Genomic DNA, 10,058 nt, shown 5'->3' on the forward strand with positions numbered 1-10,058 from the left:
TCTAGACACTGTCAGGTGTCCGGCTCTTAGAGGTTGAGCTATGATACCAAACTATGAAGGAAAATATCATAAGTAGGGGGATTGAATTGTGATCTTAAAAATTTTCTAAACCTTTTTCGCAAACATAAAGCTATCGTCTGAAATAACTTTGAAAGACCGATAAGAAATTTTCTCAAAAGACTTAGTTAGATGATGAAATAAGATTTTGTGGCCAAAAAGAGTTTTCCAAAACAAAACCAAATTCAAACCCTAGGTCATTTTAAAGCAGAAGGAAAGCAAAAGAGATATAAGACACACAAATTTATACTTGTTCGCTTCAACCACAAAGACTATGTCTAGTTCTTGGTAAATCATCAAGTTTCACTAACTTCTAAATGTTATTAGTATTTGTCATTGCCTCTTCTGGCTCTTACAAACCAAACTTTGAACCACTATAGTTTGCTTTCTTATTGAATACTATAACAGAAAACCACTTCCTTTGAGTCACAATAGGTTTATCACAACAGAGTAAGTCTTTTTATATTGTTTGGCAACTCCATAAAACTTGAACTTCATTTATTCTTTATGGCATTCGACAGATCCTAGGAGAATGTCTTGTAAGACAGTTCATGCAAAGCGAATCTCAAACACAAAGTATTAAATGAAGTCTTTAATGTTGTGTTAGATCAGGACTTTAACTTGCTTTCATCTGAAAATTCAAATGCAGGATTATGAAGCCTAGTCTGATATCACATAAGACGAAGCTTTTAGCCTTTTTATTTATTTGTATCTAATCAAAATAATTAAAGGTTTTAATTCGTCTTAAGACACAAATGTCTTTTGACTTAAGAGAATCACTTGCAAACTCAATTCTGCAAATGCTCATTCAAACACATTGAGAATTGCAAAAAAATGTACTTACTCAGTGAGGAAAAGTTATCAGAATGGAAGAGAGAGAGAGAGAGGGGGGAAGAGGAACTTAGTGAGGAGGATGGGATCTTTGGGGAAAGTTCGTGGCAGAGTTGGCACAACGATTTGAGCTTGGAGGGGAGTCATTGGCCAACTTGGCAGTGTTTATAGACTTGGAAGCTTTTTGCGGAAAGTTTTTGCCATGGACATTTTTTTTACCATGGTTGAGAGAGAAAAGGGAGACATAGGCTAGTTTGGGAGAATTTGCATGGGAATCAAAAGCAAGAGAGTATCATTGTCGTTGTGTTTTTCTGGGATTTTTTTGGGGTGGGAGAAGAGGAAGAGGGAGAAAGAGGTTAGTTTGAAATTGGTGTCTGCACAAAAGTCGTGATTTCTTTGTGAATTCTTAAATATCCATTTTTTAATTGAGTCTTTATATTGTGAAAATTACATTATTTTAATAATTGATTATATGTGTGATCAATTAGTGTTTTTATGGAAGTAATCAATTATTGTTATAATTAATTATAATCAGAATTAATTTTAGTTTGGTAATTTTGGTGAGAAGTGATTTTAAGATTAATTTCATTTGGATGCAACAACAAAATCAACTTTTACATATAAAGAATATGAAAAGAACTGAAAAGGAAAAAATGTTAAGTAAAAATAATTTACTTGAAATCACATTAACATCTAAACTAATGGGCTAAAAATAATTTTTAGCTCATTCCTATAATAATAGGAGTATTTTCTTACAATAATAATGTCTATTAATAATTTTTTAAGTAAATCACAGTTCATTTCTTTTTACATGATCTAAAAGAAGACGTAAATTACTGAAGCATCCTTTATGATTTTTTAAAATTATATGCAAAAGAAAATTCATAGGAAATTTTTTACAAAATTAAGTAAAAAAAATTTAGCTCAACTCATGAGACCAAACAATTCACTTGAATTTCCCTTTAAAAACCATTTACTTGAAATCACATTAATATTTAAATAATTATTAGGGTGAAAATATATTTTGTAACTCATTGCTATAATAATAGTAATAATTTTTTATATGAATAAAGTTAATGTCTATAACCAACTTTTAAGTAAATAGTTGTTTATTTCTTTTTCACTTGATCTAAAAGAAGCAATTAATTAAAAAAAAAACACCCTTTGTGATTTTTTGAAATTTTATGCAAATAAAATTGATCGGGAATAACATTTTGTGTGAAATCAAGTGGAAAAAATTATACTCAATTTACGGGAAAGAACAATTTACTTGAAATCACATCAACATTTAAATAATTATTAGGGTGAAAATAATATTTTTAATTCATTGGTAGTATAATAGTAATTTTATACGAATGAAATTAATGTCTATAATAATTTTAAAGTAAATTATTTTTTATTTATTTTTTACATGATATAAAAGAAGAAGTATATTACATAAGCACCCTTTGCGATTTTTAGTAATGATATGTAAAATAAAATTCATGGAGAATAACATTTATTTTTCACTAAATCAAGTTAGGAAAATTTACAATCAACTTACGGAGAAGTAAAATTTACTTGAAATGGAATTAGCATCTAAATTATTAGGGTGAAAATAAATTTTTTAACTCTATTGTGATGCAGCTCCATGTAGAGCTTGTAGGCCTTGGATCTTCTTCATCAATGGAGTTCTTTGTTTCTTAAAAATCAATGATAGCAGAATGGAGAAGGAGTAAAGGTGATTGGAGACGCCACTTCAAGGAGAAGATGAGTCAAGAACAAGCTCACCACCATAGGAAGCCATGGATAAGAGCTTGAAGGTAGGAGAAGATGAGTGGAGGGAGAGGGAGAGAAGGGCAGAAATTTATGCCTCAAATGAGGTTGAACTTTGAAGTTAATTTCTCAAATGATCAAAGTTGAAAAAATGCACACACAAGGCCTCTATTTATAGCCTAAGTGTCACACAAAATTGGAGGGAAATTTGAATTTCTATTCAAATTTCACTTGAATTTGAATTTGAGCAAATTTGGAGCCAAAATTTCACTAATTATGATTAGTGAATTTTAGCTATGGTTCAGCCCACTAATCCAAGATCAAGTCCAAGATTCTCCACTAAGTGTGCTTAGGTGTCATGAGGCATGTAAAGCATGAAGGACATGCACAAATGTGACTATATGATGTGGCAATGGGGTGTAGCAAGCAAATGCTCACCTCCCCCTTAGGATGGTCAAATTTAATTGGATTGGGCTTCTCCAATTCAATTAAATTTCTCTCCCAACACACACATCAAATAGTGCACTTAATGCATGTGAAATTACAAAACTACCCTAATACAAAAACTAGTCTAGGTGCCCTAAAATACAAGGGCTGAAAAATCCTACATTTCTAGGGTACCCTCCTACATATGGAGCCCTAAATACAAGGCCAAAAATAATGAAATCCTAATCTAATATGTACAAAGATAAGTGGACTCATACTTAGCCCATGGGCCCAAAATCTACCCTAAGGCTCATGAGAACCCTAGGGCCTTCTCTGCATCTCTGCCCAATCTTCTTGGAGTCTTGCTCATGGCTCTAGTGATGGTCCCTCCTAGGGAGGATTGCATCAAATTGTATGATAATAATAATTTTTTATATGAATAAAATTAATATCTATAATTAATTTTTAAGTAAATCATTATTCATTTCTTTTTTACATGAACTAAAAGAAGAATAAATGATATTTAATTATTTATTTACAATTAAAACTAATATATACATACATACATACATACATACATACATACATACATATATATATATATATATATATATATATATATATATATATATATATATATATATATATAAAGTCAATCCCTATTAGTACATAATTGATTAAGAAGACATGAATTTTTCCTTATTTTATGCAAATGTTTCTTTGTAACCAAATTTGATATTATCATGTGTTACTAAATTAAAATATCCTTTATTAAATTGATTATTGGTTGACATGATTATAAAAATGTTTATCTTTAATATTTTTATAACACCATTATTGCCATCATCATTACTATGCTCCTAATGACCTATAATGTTGAGCCTTTATTGTTCAAAAGTATAAGAAAATGATCAAGCATATAATTAACTACTAAAACCATTCATTAAAGAGCAAAAAAGAACAATTAATTAAAATATATACGTGATTCATAAAGACCGAAACGAAAATTAGGGTATGCATTTTATAATAAATAACGAAAATATATTTGGAACAAAAAGAATAATACACTTTTAAATAATTAAACATTGAATATTGAATAAAAAGAAGAAAAAAGTGTGATCTCTAGTGTTTTTTGTTCTTTTCTCTCTTAAGGGCCTCTTGATGACATAAAATAAAAACTCTATATCAAGATAAGGACAAAAGAAATTTTTATATTTATGTTGATATGAACCAATTATCGCAAAACCAAACTAAGCAATAGATGAAGGAACATGAATAATTACAAATTATATTTTTAATATTTTTGTGATAGTTCCTCTGCCAAATAGATGTAGAAATGTTTTATAACTCCAATACGAAACTCATTTTTATATCTAGATTCTAGAATTAAAATTTCACCATCATGAATATTGATAGAACCCGATTATGGATAACAAACATACATTCCAATTAGATAACATTTCTCATTTCCTGTCTTATTTCCTGTTCCATATTTTGGTGTTGAAGTACATAATGTCCTTCCATCCTAGAAATTTTATTACATAAAAAATCACTCACAAAATATTTCATAAAAATTAATATGCAACTAATTAGTGACTATGATGTTGAGCAGCCATTTCTCTTCATATCCCTTTTTAACTTTTGTTGGGTTACCTTGTTCTATAACAAAAGGATCAAGAATGTCTGACGATGTTTCACGTGATTCAACTCCAAATCTCCAATAATGTGAAAGAATACCACCATTACATGTGCCTTCATTTCTTTTGAAAAAAACATCCTCGGGGCGACAAAAGCTTAGGATTAGGAGACATAGTAATGTTTTCATGGTACTTTATTGCAAACCAATGATAAAGGTAAGTTTCATACAAAGATATAAAGTTTCCTTCTTGATCAACTAGTTCGACATCAAAACTCTTAATACCAAAATGACCTTTTGGAAACTTTATATTCTGAAATGTTTTTGCTCAAATTGATCCTGATCCTATTTCAAAACTCTCAGATATAAAAGTAAATGTCATGATATGGATTTTAGGCTTTTCATATAGTGAATATGATGTACTTAGTAGCAACAATGGTATTGAGAATGAAAGTATCATTGCATTAGAGATAAGCTTCATCTTAACATGGGCATAAACAAGTAATATTGCAAAATTAGCTATGAATTATGTTTGTGATGTTATTCTTTCAAGGTAAGTTTAATTGCATATAATTTAAACACATGATTAGAAAAAATAGGTAGATTAAGTAAGTTGATAAAAAGATATAAATATTGCATACCACATGTGAACACCTAATTTTGTTCTTTGTCAATTTATTTCAAAAACTTCAACTTTCTTGTTTTTATTTTTATTTTTTCTCTCTTCTTTCCTTTCTTTAATCATTTGTAAATAGACTAGGCCAGCTGGCCCACCCAACAAATTAGTTTTGTTTTTTCAACACAGTTGATAAAAATGTAGTGGTAAAAAAAATGTGTTTCCTTCTCAACTCTCACCCAGTCTTCAACATTTCCCCATGCCCTTTCTGCAAATTTCATCTCTTGTTCAAACTAATGATGCAAACTAGTTTGGTGGCCTCTACAATCACCCAAGTCCTTTAATCAAAGTTGAAAGACATAATGGTACTAATTGCTTCTACAAGTAACCATGTTGTTATGGTGATCTCAAACAACCTTAACACGATATAAGTTTATAAATACCATGACAACATCCAAGAAATGAGGGGGGCAAGGGGGGTTCTAAAAATCTGAAAAAGAAAGAAAAATGGAAAGAGATTAAAAATCAAAATTTGAGTGAAGAGGAAGAAGAAAAGCTAAGTGAGAGAAACAAAAAGGATTAGAAAAATTGGTGATTTCTGCTCCTCTATTGTTGATTTTTTTGGTATGTATTTAGCCATTTAGTATCCAAATCTGCTCACACATCAAAAGAGAATAAAAAAAGAGAGAAACAAAACAGGATCAGAAAAATAAAAAGAGGGGGAGAGCCCCATGTTGTCATGCTCCGCCGCATAACCGTCGAAAGAGATTTTTGACGGCAACATTTCCTTTTCGTCTCTTTACACTTATTCTTCATCCTTTCTACCTCGTCATCTCTCCTCTTTTCTTCGCTTTTCAATGATACTGCTAACCTCAATCACGTGTACTAATCGCAACACCGTGAAACTGTTAGTGCCTCGACTTGTGCTCCCATCACACGCACCGGAGATACGTGTCTTGGTCACATCTTCCATCACTACTGCAAAACAGGCATTTAATGACGGTTGATAGAAACATTTAATGATGGTTGTGAACCATCTTTATATTTAATGTCATTGAAAGTTAAGACTTTTAACGATGGTTATAAATAACCGTCATAGAAAAGTCAAACTTGCTATGACGATTATTAGCTAATAACCGTCTTAGAAAGTCTTAGACTAGCAACCTTTTAAGACAGTTGTTTTCTTAAGACAGTTGTTTTCTAACAACTGTCTTAGAAAGTATTGTTAGTTGTCATTTACGACTAACTTTTGTGTTAAAAAGCTTTATGAAAATAATGTTTTTCCCTAATTTTTGGTTCTTTTTGTAGGTTTGTACATATTTTTAGGTTTAGTTTGATTTTTATGCAGAAATATTCCTTCCAATGTGAATTAATGTGTTTGCAACTTTAGTTTCAGGTGAAAAGATGAAGAATAAGAAGGTTGTTGTGGCTGGTGTCTCGCTATGCGAGGCTTGTGCGCTTAGCGAGAATCATTCGCTAAGCGAGACACTCAGCCCGTTTAGCATGTCGGGAGAATCTAGAGGAGAATCTGTCAAGCATCTACGCGCTTAGCGTGTCATCAGCTCGCTCAGCGAGTCGTTTGTCTTTTCTCGAGATAAGCGCGCCCAGCTCGCTTAGCAGAAAATCACTAACTCGTACTTAGCGCGAAAATGGCGCTAAGTGAGCCTTCAAGGACAAAAAGCCCTTAAAAGCTAAAGTTGGTGAAAAAAGAGGGAGTTTTGGCAAAAACACAGAGAATTACTATGTGAGAGACGTAACAAGGCAAGGGGCACCAAAAACCTCAACTTTCAAGAGGATTTTAGGTTTTAGAGTGATCTTTAGGTTCCTAGAGGTGGAGGAGACATCCCTACCACTATGTAATCTGAATTTTGCTTCCAAAACCTCCTATTGTAGCTGAAAGGTGATAACTTGCCATGGAAGGCTAAAGCTTTTGTTGGGAATTTCTGTGAGTCTTGATGTAAATATTCTTTACTATCTATTTATGTTGTTTTGATGTGTTCACTGCTTTTATCTGCACTTAATTCTTGCATGCTTTTGGTCTGATCACCATTTGTGTGTAAAGTTAGATTTTTAGCATTGGAAAATGTTTTGAATCCTTAGAACTGGATAGAGCAGGGCTAGATAACTGTATTTCTAGACATGAAGTGCAGGGACTCTAGTTTTTAATATGTTGTGATCTTAATGTTGTTCGGTTAGGATAAGTCCGACGAGGGATTCAAGAATGAAGTTTAATTAGAATTAGCCCATTCGTGCAAGACATCGGTGTTTGGGATTATTGTCCTCAGCATAGAACACAAAAACAACATTAGATAGAGAAAAACCTTTAATTTCATTAAGTCACTCAGTAGAAAGACCCAACATTTTAATCATCTGTTTATTCTTGCATTTACTTAGTTAATTTTGTAGTTATCTTTAGAATTGCAATTATATCCTTTTTTTATTTCTATTTCATGATGTTACACAAATGTCTACTTATTGAATGAATGCTTTTCTGAATGAAAAAAACTCCCTGTGGATACGATACTCGGTCTTATCATTTTATATTACTTGTATGACTCAGTGCACTTGCTGATAAACTTCGCAGTTGCCGAGAGGTGAAACAAGTATTTTGGTGCCATTGTCAGGGAGAATGAAGCCAATATAGTTTGAGGAAGGAAGAGGAGGATCAACTGGTGAAGGTATTGAAGAAACATAAGGCAGCCATTGGATGACACATTTCTGATTTGAAAGGAATCAACCCTTCTTATTGTATTCATAAGATCAATATGGAAGCTGACTATAAGCCTTTGAGATAGCCACAAAGAAGATTGAATCCAGTTATGAAAGAGGAAGTAGAAAAGCGATGCTTAAACTACTGGAGGCAAGCCTTATCTATCCAATCTCAGATAGTGCTTGGGTTAGCCCTGTGCAGGTGGTTCCCAAGAAAGGAGGCATGACAGTGATAAGGAATGAGAAGAATGATTTAATTCCCACAAGAACTGTCATTGGCTGGAGGATGTGTATTGATTATAGAAAGCTAAATGAAGCCACCAAAAAAGATCATTATCCACTTCCCTTTATGGATCATATGCTTGAAAGGCTAGTTGGCCAATCATTCTATTGATTTTTAGATGGATATTTTGGCTACAATAAAATTGTTGTAGATCCAAATGACCAGGAAAAGACAACATTTACTTTTCCCTTTGGTGTGTTTGCCTACAAGCGAATGCCATTTGGTCTTTGCAATGCTCCTGCAACTTTCCAAAGATTTATGATGGCGATTTTTTTTGACATGATGGAGAAATGTATTGAGGTGTTCATGGATGACTTCTCCGTCTTTGGTTCATCTTTTGATTGCTGTCTATCAAATTTAGAGAGAGTGTTGCAACGATGCGAAGAGACAAATCTGGTGCTTAATTGGGAAAAATGTCATTTCATGGTGCAAGAAGGTATTGTATTAGGCCACAAGATCTCTGCGAGGGGGATTGAAGTTGATAAAGCAAAGATTGATGTGATTGAGAAGTTACCCCCTCCAGTTAATGTCAAAGGAGCGAGAAGTTTTTTAGGGCATACTAGGTTTTATAGGCGTTTCTGATGCAATCCTATCCTGCAAGGGCATTGGATAGAAGACTCCAAGAAGATTGGGCCAGATATGCAAGAGAAGGCCCTAGAGTTCTCATGAGCCTTAAGGTAGATTTCGGGCCCATGGGCTAAGTATGAGCCTGCTTATCTTTGTACATATTAGATTAAGGTTTCATTATTTTTTGGCCTTGTATATAGGGCTCCAAAATATAGGGAAGGTAAACCTAGAAATGTAGGATTTTTCAGCCCTTGTATTTTAGGGCACCTAGACTAGTTTTTGTAATAGGGGTAGTTTTGTAAATTCATATGTATTAAGTGAATATTTGATGTGTGTGGTTGGAAATAAATTTAATTGAATTTATTTGCTTCTTGAGGTCTGATTGCAGCGGAATGGAGAAGGAGAAAGATGAATGGAGACACCACTTCAAGTAGAAGATGAGTCTAGAAGAAGCTCATCACCATAGGAAGCCATGGATAAGAGCTTGAAGGTAGAAGAAGATGAATGAAGGAAGAGAAACAGAAGAGCACGAAATTTAGTGCCTCTAAAGAAGTCTAAACTTTGAAGTTTAATTCTCAAATGATCAAAGTTCCAAAAAATGCACACATATGACCTCTATTTATAGCCTAAGTGTCACACAAAATTGGAGGGAAATTTAAATTTCAATTCAAATTTCACTTGAATTTGAAATTGAATTTGTGGAGCCAAATTTTGGAGCCAAAATTTCACTAATTATGATTAGTGAATTTCAGTTATGGTTCAGCCCACTAATCCAAGATCAAGTCTAAGATTCCCCACTAAGTGTGCTTAGGTGTCATAAGACATGTAAAACATGAAGGACATGCACAAAGTGTGACTATATGATGTGACAATAGGGTGTAGTAAGCAAATGTTCACCTCCCCCTCTAAAATTTAATTGGATTGGGCTTCTACCAATTCAATTAAATTTATTTCCCAACACACACATCAAATATTCACTTAGTGCGTGTGAAATTACAAAACTACCCCTAATACAAAAACTAGTCTAGGTGCCCTAAAATACAAGGGCTAAAAAATCCTATATTTCTAGGGTATCCTACCTACATTATGGAGCCCTAAATACAAGAAAAAAAAATAATGAAATCCTATCTAATATGTACAAAGATAGTGGACCCAACCTTGGCCCATGGGCTCAAAAA

Source organism: Glycine max, chromosome 3 (assembly GCF_000004515.6).
Source record: "Glycine max cultivar Williams 82 chromosome 3, Glycine_max_v4.0, whole genome shotgun sequence".
In the NCBI taxonomy this organism is placed as follows: domain Eukaryota; kingdom Viridiplantae; phylum Streptophyta; class Magnoliopsida; order Fabales; family Fabaceae; genus Glycine; species Glycine max.